Source organism: Gavialis gangeticus, unplaced genomic scaffold, assembly GCF_001723915.1.
Source record: "Gavialis gangeticus isolate Ggan-Ray unplaced genomic scaffold, GavGan_comp1, whole genome shotgun sequence".
In the NCBI taxonomy this organism is placed as follows: Eukaryota; Metazoa; Chordata; order Crocodylia; family Gavialidae; genus Gavialis; species Gavialis gangeticus.
In genome coordinates this window covers 52384417-52401493 of record NW_017729032.1, presented here as the reverse complement: position 1 = coordinate 52401493, position 17077 = coordinate 52384417, and positions in this window count along the sequence as shown.

Sequence of the window (17077 nt, the reverse complement as noted above, 5' to 3'; positions counted from 1 at the left end):
GAGGACACTGGAAAGAACTGTGCACAAAATGCTCTCTTTATCACCAGCTTAACAGAAAAAGAACAGCTGAGAAGTATTCCTGTTTTATATTGTTAATGCTGGTTATATTTTAGCCTTTTAGTCTGGCAATATAACATTTGAAAATATTGTTATGAGGAAGCTTGAATTGACATGCTAATAGTCAAAACTACTGCTGTACCATGGAGTTAAAGTTGAAAAAATGTATCACTAATTTAAGAAAAACTTGTTGGTTTGACAATTCCAGGTTAAGTTTATATTTAATGAAACGTTATAATACTCATGAGTGTGCAAAGTACAGGTAATGTCACAGATCACTTTAATTTTCTTCCTGTACTAACTTCTTAGGAACAAAGAGAAACATACCTTTTACAAACAGTAAATTAAAATGCAGTTCTACCTTGTAATGTGACCTTGTACACATGGCATTGTGGGATTCCATAATCAATTAATCTGATTATTTTCATGTACATTGTTATTAGCCTTTGCAAGTAAAATAATAATTTTCCTAATTGTTACCCCTTTTGACTCACTGAAAGTGTGACTGTCAAGGCAATACTCTCCTTTTCCACATTGCTTAAAGGTTCTTTAGGATGAATACAGCCCTCAGTTAAATTTGTGTAGCACCCATATTTTCTGAGTATACCCTCAACTACACTAGTGCCAATCCTTGTAAAGTTGATTATGTTAGGAAGCAAGTTTAGCAAGTAAGGTTAAGTTGGGCCATTTTGCGGGGAGTTGTTTGTTATATAAGCATGTATCTTATGTAATGTTTTTGTTTTTAATCTAGTCACCCTATGCCTTTTTGGGAGGGGTGGCATAGAAATCTATTAAATGAATACACATTTTTGCACAGGGGATGTCACTGAGTAGAGAGAAGTGTCATTGAACATGTAATCTGAAAACAGTGGGGTTGTACAGATCTAAGGCATAAAACATCTCTTTAATTGCAAATTGGGTACATTTTAAATAAGCTCCACACTGTTTTGTTGGGGAGTTTTTTTGTTTTTTACAGATAGGGTGAAGATGTGTTAAGGAAATAAAACTACCATTTTTTTATTCTTGGTTGTACTCCATGTTGTATTCATCTGTTTGACATTTTGGTTGGTGCTGGTATCATACATGCATCTGTTATTTTCCTACCAATATAATATAGTTGTGTAGAGAAGAAAACAAATTCTTTTTGCTAATTACCCTGAATGAGATAAGCATCTTTGGAGATTTTTACCTCTTGGTCCCCAAGATCTGTGTAGATGCACAAGGCCTTGATTAAAGGTTGAAATGTGCACCATTTCCTGTCTAACACCCCACCACTTCTTATCTTGTATACTGAATTTTGCCCCCTAAGGCTCCACCTACGATAGAAGTAATAGGGCCGTTGCATTCTTCTGAGATAGAGGGTGATGACCCTTAGATCAGTTGCATCTTCTAGGACAGGTGGCTGTGAAAATAACTTGCGTTTACAGTGACTGACTTAAGAATTTCCTTTCACAGCTTTGCTATTAAAAAAGATATTACTAGCATGAGTGGCATTTCCCATGTTACATATACAGAACACTGATCATAACAGTAAAGATACAAAAGAATTTAAGGGTATCCAGTATACCAACATAGAGCTATAACTGGCAGGTCTTGAAACAGTCTACAAATATAATTGTTAGACCTGATTGAAAAATGGGATTTTTTCACACAGATTTTCCTAGCTTTATCTAAAACAATGACAATTTTATTACAGTTGTCCATAGCTCATTAAAATTTTAAAAAAATCATTCCCACTGTTGAAAGTTTGACCAAAATATTGACATTTGTAAAATCCATCTTACTCAAATTTCAGAGCTCAAGTCTGTCTAGGTTCTGATACAATACTCTTTTGTACGGAAATCTAATCCAGCAGTATTAAAGACTTATTTTTGCAGAGGCTCTGAGCTGCTGCAGTTCCTGCTGACGTCAATGGGTGGCTGCAACAGTTCAGTCACTCTGAAAATTAAGTCTCATAGACTAAATAAGGGGTGTCATGCATATGCCCCACAGGCTGGATCCAGCTGCAGAGCCCCACTGTCTAGACCCCAGGTATGATCAGACCCAAAGGGGGCATGGCACAGGGCTAGTCTATGGGTCAGATCGCCCACAGACTCCTTCTCCTTCCCCTTCCTCCTTCCACTCCCAATCCCCCACCATACCTGATCTGGTAGCTGCTCCAGTTGGTCTGGGACCCATGCGGTATATGATGCAGGTCTTGGAGTGGCTGGAACAGGCACAGTGTGCAGTGCAGTCTGGCTGGAGTGGCAGCTGCACTGCATGCGGTAGCTATCTTGGCTGGACTGTGCTACACATAGCACCTGCTCCAGGACATGTGCTGTACATGGTGCCCACTCCAGCTGGTCCAGGACCCATGCTGTACATGGTGCTCACAGGTGCCATATGTAGTATGGGTCCTGGACTGGCTGGAGCAGACACCAAATGCCGCACAATTCCAGAGCTGCCTGGGCAGACACTTCATACAGTGTGACTGTTGCTCTGGCCAGACTGTGCTGCACATGGCTCCCATCCCAGCCACTCCAGGATCTGACCCACATGCAGCATGGGTTTCAGGTTGGCTGGAGTAGCCACCAGATGAGGTATGCTGGGAGAGGGGATCCATGGGCCCAACCTGGCCCATGGACTCACCCCAGGCCACTGACCTCATGAGGCCAGGTGACACCTTTGGGCTAAATCCTATTTCAGCTTCCTTAATGTAGGTGGTGCTTATGTAGTCAAGTAATAGCAATTTTTGGTACATAATCACAGCTTACATTGTGTTTGTACATATGATGGAATAAGAGATGGGGGTGGTGTGTACAAATGCAGAAATTTGAATGGATGATGAGGTGGGTCCTTGTAACTTTGTAGTCCAATAGACTAGTGGGTAGGGTACTTGTCTATGGGGCAAGAGACCCAGGCTATATGCCTTCTTCATACAGGGAACCTGCATACCTTGCCCACAGAGGTCTTTTATAGTCTACTTCTTGCTAATAGCCATTCCCTGCTGCCACCCTGACCATCCCTACTCTGTCAGGACTACTTTCTAGCTTTCCCCCTTCCCCACTGCAGTTTCTGCTTACTATCACTACCAAATGAACTGCTCCAAATTGTCGCTCACCACGTTTTCCAGCAGTACATTTTTTTGATGAAGGCTGCATTAGGTAGGTGAGAGAGAAGCCCTCTGCTCAGACTCCTAGGGCAGCATCAGCAGGGGACCAGCAGCCTGTGGTAGTGACTGGATCACAAGTTTCAGGCCATTGTTAATAAAAATTCACCAACCCATACTCTATAATGTCTAACCCAGGTGTGGGCAAAATATAGCTCATGGGGCGGATCTGGCCTATGGAGCAATTTTATCCAGCCTGCAGTGGATCTCTCAGTCCCACCTGGGCTAGTCCACCCTGTGATATGTTCCACTTCCCCTGGCACACAGCAGGGCTGGGGTGGCTCAGCAGCCAGACTCTATTTTCTGGCAGCCCTGGTGGCAGTGGCTCTTTCCAGCTGCTGCTGGACCTGACTCCGCTACCCAGGCACCCAGATCCGTCTTCCCCACACCCAGCACCAGAGGCTAGACCAGTGTTGGCAGGCACTTGGCCAGGTGGCTGGGATGGGGCCACGGGCTGGCAAGGAGCAGCATCTGGGAGCGATATGGACGGGTGGGATTGGGACATCCTGGGATCTTGGGATGGTGACAGCATGGAGCTGGCGCTGGGGCAGAGCCCCAGTTCTGTGGGCAGGGACATGTGGGCAGTGGATCACTGCTCTGGCCTGGACCCCAGCCTTGCACTGTCACTGCCCCAAGGTCCCAGGGTCTCCATGGAGACTGACCAGGACCTATGTGGGCAGGGCTCAAGCTCCAGGCTGAGCGCACAGCCCCAGCCCCAGCCCTGGCCCACCCCGCATAGGAGGTTGGGTTCCCTGTAATGCCCACTTCGGACCCAGCCACCCACCCTGGCCACAATAAGTAGCAGTGGCAACAGTGGGTGACTGTGAAGATGGAGGTGCTGTTCTACCCTGAGGAGGAGCTGGAGCTGCTGTCTAACTTTATGCCACTGCCTGGTTTCAGCGTTGTCAGTACAGGCATGGAGGCAGTGGTGGTGGCTGGGCAGAAGCTGTTGCTGGGCCCTGGGAAAAAGTAGGATTTATCGTCGGGCATAGCCACCACCCCCTTGCCACTGCCAGAGCCCTTCTTGTTGCGACCTCCTGGAGCCTACACCAGGGCTGCCCTACAGCTCCTTCCTACCCCGGCATGTGCTCCAGGCAGGCACAACAAGAAGGGCCCTGGCAATGGTGAGGGGGGGTAGCCACGCCCACTTCCAGGTCCTGCTTTTTCCCAGTACCCTGCAGCAGTGTTTCAGTGTTGAGGCAGCTTGCTGGCTAGCTCCACACTGTAGCACCCTCATGCCCCAGCCAGCCCCTCCACAGCACGTTGAGCCAGGTTGAAGCAGCCCCAAGCTGTAAGGCTGACCCCTTGAGCCCCCTGCCAGCTAGAGATGCTCTGCCCCAGATAAATGTGCTGCAATCTCAGATGCACGTGGAAACACCATACCCAGGAGCAATAAACTCCAGTGTGAACTATGCCAGCATGTATTCATTTGCATTAATTGCACGTGTAGACAGCAAGTGCTTTCCTGGTGCTAAATGCAAATTATTTCCATCGCTTGTGCTACAAGATGATGTGATGAAGCACCCAGTGCTGCAGCTGTGTGTTTTTTTAAAAAAATAGTTACATTCATAGAACAGGGACCTTCTGGAGTTTTCAGGTCTTTAGCCACACTTTGAAATTTTGCTCTCCATTCTTAGCTGACTTGCTAAAAGTAAAAACCAATGCATTACATCAGATGATTCCCTGGAAAATTGAAATCATATGTATACCACAAAGCAAATGAGAACCCCTTTACAGTGGTATTAAGTGGTTAAACACAGCTACTCTAACTATAGTTAGCCTTACTGTGGAGATTACAAAAGGGAAGTAATAATAGACAAAAATCTAAAACAGGATAATGAATATCAATATAAAGAGAATCCATACAGTGCCTGTTAATAGGAATAAATAATAATTGTATTAGATCAGCATATGGAGGCCATAACAGATTGGAGGCCCAGTGTAGCAGGCACAATACAAACCACTCCCTGATGGCAATGTCCCATTCCGATATAATGCAGTTTAATATTGACCACATCCCAATTTATACCTTTCAGGTCAGTTCAGTAATCTGAAATGAAAGATTTCAGTTTTGGAAATATCAAAACATTTTGTTTAGGTCAAAATCTTCAAACAAAACATTTCAGCATTTCTGGGCTGAAATTTGTCAGTATTTCTAGTCTACAAACAATTTTTAAATTTCAAGTTTTTCATTTGATTTAGGATGAAAACAAATGTTGATATGTTGGAATTTCCCATCAGACATAAATTCCATCTTTTGTATATTTAGGAATTATATTGAGTTTAATGTTTCTATACTAGTTTGTTAAGAGATTGGTGTACTACTAAAGTAAATTTAAAGGGGGCTTTTCAGTCCAAAAACAAAATTGGCACCCTGCTGTTTGATTCAGTTAGCAGTTGGTGTATGGTATTTATGACAGCAGTTGTTAAATTCTTTATTACATGACTCACAGACTGATAGCTGGCTATTGAGGGAAACTGAAAGACACTCTCATGTTTCAAATACTACTGAAGTATAGAGAGGACACAGTTCAACTTACCTCATATTTTCTGTTTTATTTAACTGCCTGTACTCAGAAGTCCTCTCCAAGGAATATTTTAGAGTGTATTGGGGAGCCAAATCCTGTTCACCTTATTCATGCCAGTAGTGTTCTGAAAATCTTTAGAACTTGTGGTATAGGTAGGAGAAATTGAACTTGGTCTACAGTTCCTGAAAGAAATGATAGCAACATAATTTACATGCTAGCATTAATTAGTTTCTAAGACAGTGTTTGATGTGGTTTCTAATTAACTTAAAAGTGAGAAAAATGCAGAATAAAATTTATACAGAATGTTGATAGTAGTATACAATGTGGTAACTGAAAAAGGAATTATAGTGCTTTTGCTTCTAACTGTTATGAATTCAGGTGCATTTAGGGTATAAAAGACAATGATTATCAACATTCATAGTCATTTAAACTAATTTTCAGAACAAGGTGATACTTGAAAACTACAGACTATTATTTGTAGCACTTAACTATGTTTTAGACAATTTTTGTTATCAGAATTTGAGAAGGAATATTGTGCATTTCTTCCATAGTTAAATTCACCTCCTGCAGGAAAAGGAAGAACCACTGAAAGTATGCATCATACACTTCATGAAACCATAGGGGTTATAAATCATGCCTACTTTAATGGAGGCCATGAATGATTAGCTAACTACAAAAATATTGTACTTGAAATGAATGTTAAATCCCTACATGCCTACATCTATCCTATAGATTTCTTTCAACAAATCATTTAGGCGTCTCCTGTGTTTTTTAAATGGTAATACAAATCTGTTGAAAATCTTTGAACTAAATTTGCATCTGGCTGAATCTAGTCATGCAGCTAAAGTGACGTCAGTAGAACTATTTCAGTTTTTTACAGTTCATTAAAATTAAATTTGGCCCCAGTATGCCAAACTGAAACTATTTATCACATTGACCCCATGTTTTTGCCAAGTTGTACACAATGCTGCCAGGCCATGCTCTGGGGTGAATAACTGGGGTGTGAGTGCAAGTCTACCCCTTCTGGTTTGTGCCATATGGCCTAGAAGCATAAAGCAGCCAAAATAAATCCATCAGATTGAGTGGGCTGAGCCCAAGCAGCTGCATATCATCCTCTCACCCTTTATACATTTCCTTATATGCCCTCCACATAAGTAGAGCTTTGTTTCGGATTTAGGTGAACATGACTGCATAGAGAGGGGTCACAATCAGGAGAAAGCTGCACTCAAGAGAACCAGCAGCAGCCTCCAGCAAACCCAGAACTAAACTATTATTTCTTTGCTGCCCATGGAACCAGTCAGTTAACCCAAGCATTTTATTTTCTCTCATCTCCCCACCCAATATTACCAGGGGAGTTGGGATTTCAAGGGGACCATCTACAGGATAAAGTATTATTTGTGGCAAATGCCTGATTGCAAAATTTGGAGAGAGGCAAATAATGGAGACAGCACTAGGGATGATGTAACACATTCTGTTTACTCAGAATCTATTTTATTCCATGGGCCAAAGGCCATAGTTCAAAGTACTGGAAGTCTAGAAGTACAAAACTTTAACACGACTCCATTGAAGTATTGACATGGGAATCCAGTTCTAAATTACTTAGTATTTACTTTTATTCCAGTATGGGCAGGTTTGAACCCCTCTGTGCTAGGAGCTGTAAAACCACATAGAAAGGTTTGTCCCTTGCCTCAAAAAGTGAAGAGCAGAAGGCCTTGGTTGGGCAAACACTTATGTAAGCATTTAACTTTATTTGCATGAGTCCAAGGTTAAAACAGTCAAAGGACTCCCTGAGCCTAGAGGCCCATTGGGCTCGTGTGGTAGGTGCCTACTAGCTTTGATAGCCAATGGCACACAAAGGAGTGATGTGGCATGCATGACATCTGGCCAGCTTTTGTATGAGGAGTCTCACTGAAGTCAAGAGGCTTATTAAGTAAAATCACATGTGCAGAAGTTTTTTTGCTGGACTGGGCCTTCATTTAAAACACTCTGACACTAGAAGCATAAAGACTTGAAGGGAATGAGAGGTTGAAAATTGTGTAGGTGAGAAGGTCCATGACTTGCTTAAACTCTCTCTGTCTTTCTTTGTCTTTGCCTAGGTCTAACCACTGACTTTATTGAAAAAAATCTTTCCCTCTTTCATTTTTTTTAAATCCCCCCTACATATTTTTTAAAAACATTTCAGAGAAAAAAACAGAAAAGTAACAGAAATGAAGAGGTTGGGGGGACTGACTAATGAGGAACTAAATATGCAGAGCTTGGCTAAGCAATGGCTAACAGGAGATGTGATAAGTCCACAAATATTTGCAGGCTGTAAACACCAAGGAGAGCGAAGAATTTTGCATGACACATTCAGGCATAACTAGGGTGAATGCAAGAGGGAAAATATGTGCTGCAGTAGAATAATGGCCTGACAATTAACTGTTTTTTGGACAGAGAAATAGTGAGTGCAACAAATCTCCTTCAGTGAACCACCCATCACTGGCAGGGTAGAGGGGCTAGTTAATCTGACAGGTCTGTTTCATCTTTAGTTGCTTCAATTGTCAGATGATTTTTAAGATAGCTCCTTAGTATAGGCATGGCTAGCTTTAAGTTAGCTTGGGTTTTGACAGCAGTGTAGTGTAATTTAACAAAATCGAAATCTTTCCAGGTTAGCTGTCATACTAAGGGTCCCAGGCTGGTTTTGCAGCTTATCCTGAACACTGTGCCATAGGCTATATATTAGAGTTAACTAGTTTGAAATGAGTTCAGATATGTCTAATGAGCTGAAAGCACACCTTTAGATTGCAGTGGGACCATAGGTGGGGAACGATTTTCCTTTTCTGAAATTTCAGAAGTTTTTCCATTCTGCACTGGAATGAAAACAAGAACTGTCAGCGATATTTGTTTGATTGTTTCTTTGGGTTTTGTTTTTGTTTGCTTCTCTTTTTGTGAAAAGAGTGGGGAGTGAACCCCTTCTCCCCTCCGCATAGCCTGATTTGATCAGGATACTCGCTTAAAATATGGAAAACCTAAACTCAAGCTTCTGTTCTGCTTGATTCAGATCAGGTTATTTGCTCTTCCGGGCTGTCTGGTTGTGTGTGTGCGTGCGCGCCTGCGTGTGTGCGCGTGTGTATGTGACCAGAAATTCCATCCTGAGCCTGAACAACTTTTCCTGTCAAAAGTTTTAATTAAAACTGGGCAGGCAAGGTTTTTTGGGTAAATTATAACTTTAAATTTAATTAAAATTTAAAAATTCAAATGCTAAAATTTAAAATTAATTTTTTTTAAAAAAAAATAAAAATTAATTACAATTTTAATTTAAATTAAAACTTTAAATTTAATTAAAACTGGGAGCATCTATACATGTATTAATGTGCCATTGCTACTGAGCATTGTTTAGTAACTAATATGCCAGCTACTGCACAGTATCACAGGTACTCAGTCTTTTGTGATGCTTAATGCACACTAAACTTGTTCTGTTATGCATTACCTCATTAGTGTGGCTGTTGTTGTGATGCACAAATGCATAGTAGAATTAGTCTACTGTGTATTAAGTGTCTTGTGTAGAGGCTCCCACTGATACATTTCCTAGAAAAGTTTTAGTTTGGCCAAATCAACATTTACTGTTAGGGATTTGGGAAACATTTTCTTGAAAAATCCCCAGTCAACCTAGCGATAAGTAGTTTGGGAAAGGCATTTTAGAATAACTCAGTACTAAAGCACTATACTGTATTGATGAAATTTAGAATTACTGTCAGTGTAAGTAAAAGGATAGCTATATATTGGATATCTTTTAAAGATAGGAGTTAAGATAGTATTTTCTGCAAGACTTGACCTTGACGGGCAGTTGGTAAGCTTTTGTCAGAGCCAGTACACTGAATGAGCTAGTTTGTGCAAACAGCAGTATCTGACCAAACAGTATTGGCAATAAGTAAAGGTTACACTGAAGCTAATGTAAGAATAAGGAGATGCTAAGACCTCTAGGTGTTATTTTTTTCCTTGGAAAGGAATGACTTTAACACTGAGATGCATGCTCAGCATGTTGTAATTTGTAAATATATTTACAAATGTGTAGATATTTGTTCATCATAAAAATAGCTTTACAGTCTATTTTATATGACTAATTAGTTATACAGTATCATTACTACATGTCAAATCTGAATAAATGTGTACACATCTTTCCACCCTATAGGTATAGCTTAGGGAAGGTTTAGCAAGCAGATAAGTCTGAAGCCTGTAATTATATGCCACTAAATATATATAGTTTAGAATTGAGAAACAATTGGGCAAAAAGTTACCAAGTTAAACTGATGTGGAAACAAATATTAAACTTTAGTAACAGACATACAGTAAAGCTTGATGAAAACATATCTGGGGAAGGGAGGAATTTAGCCTATGCTGTGGTTGAGTGAAAAGGAACGTGAGAAGGGTGTGACTGTGGTGTATTGACGGATCTGCAAGGGACAAAAAACCTGGAGGAGAGTGGTTGGGGAAGAAGGAGGAGAGACTGTGGAGGGAAGAGAAGTAAAAAGAAAAATAAAGACCAAATTTCCGAGTCCAGACGCATAACCAGATGCCCATTTACTTCAGCAGGGCTCCATGCAGCACAAGTTCTCCCCATATACCTGATCATGTGTGATTGGGGCCTAAAGTTAAGCTTAGAAAATATAAATGGGTAAGAACTCAGATTGATAAAGTTAAAGGAGAATAGTGGTGGTGAACAGAAAACTCTATTTAAAAATTTATGAAGGTATTAGATAATAAAAGAGAAAGAAAGCAATCAAACCCCGAAAAACTCTGGCATAACTTCAGAAGAAATTAACTGAAGAATATTATTAAAATTCATTAATTTTTTTTTTGTTCACGAAAGACTATGCCTTTCTGCGTGCATTGTAAAGATGGCATCACCCTTCATCTTCTCATCCCCTGCATTTTTATTACGTATTACCATTGCATGGCTTGGATGTTGAGTTGTTCTATATGGCTGATTGGGACATCCACAGGGAAGGGCTTTGTCATTCTAACACCAAGGTTAATTTGGCACCTCAGTCACAAAGAGCACATGCTGATTGTGACAGGCTCTGAGGGAAGCAGCTTCCCACATGCTCCCCTGGTCTTCCCATTGGTGTGTTCAGTAACAAGGGGCTGGTCCTTGCAAGTCAGCCTGTGTGCCTATGACAGATTATATTTTTATGCAAGAAAACAAAACCAGGTTATCCTATGGACTGCTTTATCTTTAAGGACATCCTGGAGCCACAGCTGCCAAGTAAGAAGTTTTATGCTTGGGCTTTGAACTGTGGGTGTAATATGAATGCTAATCTCTAAATTCTTTGTTAGTGTGCAACTTTTATATGAAGTATATGTGATAGAGTATTTGTTTAATAACCTTTTGCTAGCAAACTACTGCAAATTCTTATCAGATAAAACAATTATAGCTTTGAAAAACTTTGCAAAGTGTTAGCTGTGTTTGCTATTGTCACCATAAACGCATACTGGAAAGGAGGGTGTGTTTTTAGCCAATGTAATCAGTCTGGATGGAAATGGCTCCAAATTATTTATGCCGTTTGAAAATGTGCTTTATGTGCAGGACCAGTCCTGCGGAGGGAGAATCCCCTGAGAGCTGTAGGCAAATGTCAGGCTGCTCCGTGTGTCTTTGTCATGAGCGTCATTTGGTGCTTGCTTGTGTATGAGGAGGGATTAGTTTAAACCCTGCTGTTACAATTGTATGGCACTGCACTCACTTAGGTGAAATATCTGTTGGTATCAGGTGTTGGCAAGCTGGTCAATTAATGATGATTGTGGCAAATTGGTTTGAAAGATTATAACTCATTATGATGCAGATTTATAGAAATATTTTTGTAACAAAATTATATAGTATGTTTGCCAGTGCATGAGAAAATTATTCAGTGTAGTTAGAAACAAATTCATACTCAGTCTAAACCTTTCTATGCATGTTTTTTAAATAAATGGGAATTATTAAATGCTTTTCCCTTTGGCTTAGGATATCTTTAGGAGCTGAACACCAGGTCAACTGGATCCAGTTTTGCAGATTCAAGCAAAAAATCTGGGAATCCAAACTTGTAGGGTTTTCAGTTTCCTACTCCGCAGTAAGCTGGGCAGGAGGCAATTTGATTTTAAAATGTTCCTTTATACATTATGTTGCATGGAAAATGCTATTGTGCTCGAATTGTTTTTAGTTTACTAGTTCCTTGATAAAAGCTAAAATTTATGCTATTAAAAAGGTTTGTTTACAATCTTTCCTCAGGGAAGCTTGCTACGTTAGTCTACTCCAAATGGGTCCTAACACCAGCCCAGTTAATATAAAATCTTTTACAATAAAATATGTTTCTGATGTCCCCATTCCCTCATTCCTCTTGGAGTATAATGCACCTACTTAGACTCTCTTTTCCAGAATATTCTTCAGAGGCTAATTCAGAGGTGGCATATGAAGGAGACTGAAGTGACATAATATCAATAAGTGAGTGTAAGTCTAAGTGAATCTGAATCTAAACTAGTGTCACTTCCATGCTGAAGTGTCTGGAAGAAGGCATCATTCACTGCTTACTCTCTACTTTAACTTATCTTTGACTTTGACCCACAGCATTTATTAGTGATGGTCATGACTCCCTTCCTGTTTATCTCTACCTCTTGATGGTCACTGAAGCATTAACAGCGTTATCTATTTATATAAAAGAGAAATATAAGTGGGCTGTTTTGAGGTTTTTTTTCCATGAGGCTGAAGATGGTGCTTACCATGCAAACAATCTTGCAAGGGGTACTGAAGAATGAAAAAGCAGCACATTTGTTGCAGGCAGATGATTGCTTCACCACTGCTCTGAAACAAAGCGTCACTTTCAATTGAAAGGAGTCTCTTAATCTAAAATTGATAAAATCTGTATATTTTATGAACAGAGAGGTATTTATAATTAACACATCACAATACATTTGTTTTAATACTGTTAAAATCAAGTAAGATTTAATCATTTTCCCTGCCTTCTACAGTAATAAACTAAGGTAAACAAACACCTAAATAATGGACCATATGTTGACATACTTTCATGTGCATGTCTTTTAAACGTCGATAGTCATCAAGTCCATACATTCAAGGGTTTCTATAATTCATATGTTGTAGAATGTTTCCTGTTTGCGAGACTATTCAGTCTAGTTCTTGTGACTATTCAGTCTAGTTCTTGTGATCACTGAAATTGACAGCACTTGTTTCCTCTGCATATTTACAGCAGGTCAGATTCTTGCTTGCATAACTCTAAGTAAAGGATAAGTCTTTTGAAGCCAATGGAATTACTCTAGATTTGATCCTGTGTAACTCGGAAAGGAATTTGAGCAATATTTTCAGATGGCGTGTGCGCCAAGATAGACTATTTGAAGAGGTGAACAAAGTAGAACTACAATTATAAACATTACAAAGAAGACTGCAAGTTAACTACAGGCCTGATGTTTGATTTTCTAGTTAGAACATCTTTCAAAGGAAAATACTATATTAAAAAGCACAATCAGAAATCTCCTTAGAAAATGTTATTTCTGATCTTTCTTCCCCTCCAAATTTGACATATGACTCTGCAAACCAGTGCTAGCAACAGTGTCTGTTTAGGTATTCATGGGTATGCCTAGGTGTTCATTAATGCGCTGTAATTACAGTGCATCAAATTTAGTACCTGTAATTACAGATACTAACTTAATGCACCATAATAGATGCTACTACTTCCAATTTACAAGGGAGATAACAGAAGTCCAGAACGATCATTTATCTTACGCCACAGTGGAGGTTGTGTACATTAGCGCAGATAAACAGTTTTTGTGACACTAATGTACAGTAGATTAATTTTACTGCACATTAGTGCATTTACACAGTTTTTCCAGCTGTGTTAATGTGCAGTAGAATTAGTCTACTGCAACATTAGCATCTCATGTAGACGTGCCCCTTACCACATAAATTATAAAGCATATACCTAGCTATATTTCTGTCTTCCTGTTTGCCAGGACTGACTAAGGATTTTGTTTTGGCTTTTTATGTGGGTGAGAAAGTATGTCTAATGTTTTACTCTGTAAACATGGGGATTCATGATTTTTTAATCCAATCTGGGAGTGATTTCCAGATTCATGGGCCAATTAAAATGAAATTGCTGTTTCCTACACACAGGGTGTGTCTACATGTTCATTAATGTGCAGTAGTTAGTGCACATTTAATTTAGTATGGGCTTAACAAAGTACTAAATAAATGCACAGTAACTCATTCTACTGCGCAGTAGCACCAGTGTCCGCTTTTTTTGTCATGCTTACTGAGTAGTAGCCTAATAGCACTGCACAATAGCATATTAACATCGTTTTTGACCAGCATGCTACTGCACAGTGTTTTTAGACTACTGTACAGTAAGTGTGTAAGTGCCCTCACAGTCTCCCTCTTCATAGACAGAGGGCATCTGTCTTATAAAATAATCATATTAGATCTTGTGCTGGAAGGACTTAACATAATTATTTTGCAGTATGGTTGGGATTTTGATTTCCCAGCTCCTGCATATTATAACAGTTATGCCCTGGTCTACAGATTACAGGGACTATCAATGCACATGTCTGAGAACTCTGTCCTTCCCTGTGTTGCTTGCTGCAGAAAACACCTCAGCACCTTATTAGCTGAAGAGGTTTCATAGTTTCATAGTTCATAGGGTCAGAAAGGACCTGAGCAGATCATCAAGTCCGACCCCCTGCCATGGCAGGAAAGAGTACTGGGGTCAAACCCCCAGTAAGGTGTACATCTAGCCTCCTCTTAAAGATATCCAGGGTAGGAACCAGCACCACTTCTCCTGGAAGTTGGTTCCAGATCCTAGCCACCCTGACAGTGAAGTAGCGCCTCCTGATATCTAATCTGAATTTAGCCTCTGCCAGCTTGTGACCGTTATTCCTGGTCACTCCTGGTAGTGCTCAGGGGAACAGGGACTCCCTCAGTGCCTGCTGGTCCCCTCTGAATAGTTTGTAAACAGCCACTAGATCCCCCCTCAGCCTTCTCTTGTGGAGGCTGAACAGGTTCAGGTCCCTTAGCCTCTCCTCGTAGGGCCTGTCCTGCTGCCCCCAAACATGCAAGTGGCCCTCCTTTGGACCCTCTCCATGTTGTACACATCCCTCCTGAAGTGCGATGCCCAGAACTGGACCCAGTACTCCAACTGTGGCCTGACCAGTGGCGCATAGAAGGGGAGAATCACCTCCTTGGACCTGCTTGACTTGCATCTGTGAATGCATGACAAGGTACGGTTGGCCTTCCTGACCGCGTCCCCACATTGACGGCCCATGTTCATTTTGGCATCAGTAATGACTCCAAGATCCTTCTCTGCCTCTGCACTGATGAGAAGGGAGTTCCCTAGCCTGTAGGTCTGCTGCTGGTTCTTCCTTCCCAGGTGCAGTACCTTGCACTTGTCAATGTTGAAACCCATCCTGTTCTCATTCACCCACCCCTGTAACCTGTCTAGGTGCGATTGCAGCCTATTCCTCCCTTCTAGCGTGCCCGCTTCTCCCCACATCTTAGTGTCATCTGCGAATTTGAACAAGGTGCTTTTTACTCCCTCGTCCAAGTGGCTGATAAAGATGTTGAACAGTGCGGGCCTGAGAACTGAGTCCTGCAGAACCCCACTGCCCACATCCCTCCAGGTTGAATAAGACCTGTCCACCACCACTCTCTGGGTGTGGCCTTCCAGCCAGTTGGCAACCCATCTGACTGTGTAGGTATCGATGCCACAGTCGCCTAATTTTTTAATGGAATGAGAGACAGTGTCAAAGGCCTTTCTAAAGTCCAGAAAGACTATGTCTACCATGACACCTGCATCTAAGGATTTTGTGACCTGGTCATAGAAGGCCACCAGGTTGGTCTGACAGGACCTGCCTCTAAGTCACTCATGTTGGTTGCCCCTAAGCATAATCTCCCCTGCTGGCCCTTCGTGGACATGCACCAGGATAATTCTCTCAAAAAGCTTACCCAGGATCGAGGTAAGACTAACTGGCCTATTGTGTCCTGGGTCCTCCTTCCTCCCTTTTTTGAAAATGGGAACCACATTGGCCCTGTTCCAGTCTTCTGGCACCACACCAGAGCACCACAACTGCTCATAAAGCCATGCCAGGGGTCCCGCAATGACCTCTGCTAATTCCCTCAGCACTCTGGGTTAATTCTGCAATCATGTCCACCAACTATACTCCATGTCCACTAATCCAAAAAGGCAAAGTTGCAAAATGAGTGCCCAGTCATATAGATTTCACAGATATTAGGGCTGGAAGCAACCTTGGAAGATCATTGAGTCCCGCCCCCTGCCCCAGGAGCAGGAAGTCAGCTGGGGTCATGGGATCCCAGCAAGATAAACATCCAAATTTCTCTTGAAGGCATTCAAAGTAGGTGCTTGAACCACCTCTGATGGCAGGCTATTCCAGACCTTGGGGGCTTGGACAGTAAAGAAATTCTTCCTTATGTCCAACCTGAAACGGTCTTGCAGAAGTTTATAACCGTTCGACCTTGTCATCCCTTGGGGCGGTCTGGTGAACAAATGTTCCCCCAGATCCTGGTGAACACCCCTTATGAACTTATAGGTAGCCATAAGATCACCCCTGAGCCTGTGCTTTTCCAGGCTGAAGAGTCCCATTGCTCTCAGCCTCTCATAATAAGGTCTGTTTTCCTGACCTCTGATCATGTGTGTGACTCTTCTCTGGACTCTACAGATTCTCCACATCCTTTTTTAATTGTGGAGCCCAAAACTGGATGCAGTTGCATCCAGCTGCTGTCTCACCAAGGCCGAATACAATGGGAGAATGATGTCCTGGGATTTGCTTGAGAAGCATCTATGGATGCAAGCCAACGTTTTGCTTGCTTTACTAGCCGGAGCATCACATTGCAGGCTCATGTTCATCTTGTGATCAATTATGACCCCCAAGTCCTTTTCGTCTGTAGTGCTAGCCAGTGTAGCACTGCCCAGCTTAGAAGCATGCTGCAGGTTTTTCCTCCCAAGGTGGAAAACCTTGCATTTTTTGGTGTTAAACACCATCAGGTTCTCATCCGCCCATTCCTGCGCCTGTCAAGGTCAGCCTGGATTGCCTCCCTGTCCTCAGGTATGTATGCTTTACCTCAAACTTTGGTATCATCGGTGAACTTGTCCACTCCGCTTTTGACTCCAATGTCCACATCATTAATGAAGATGTTGAACAATATAGGTCCAAGGGCAGAGCCTTGAGGCACCAGGACAATTGACTCCCATCAACCATCACCCCCTGCATCTGACCATGGAGCCAATTCCCCTGCCAGTGGATCGTGGTGGACCCAAGGCTGCAGTTGGCCAGTTTTGCCAAGAGGTGATCATGGGATACCAGATTTAAG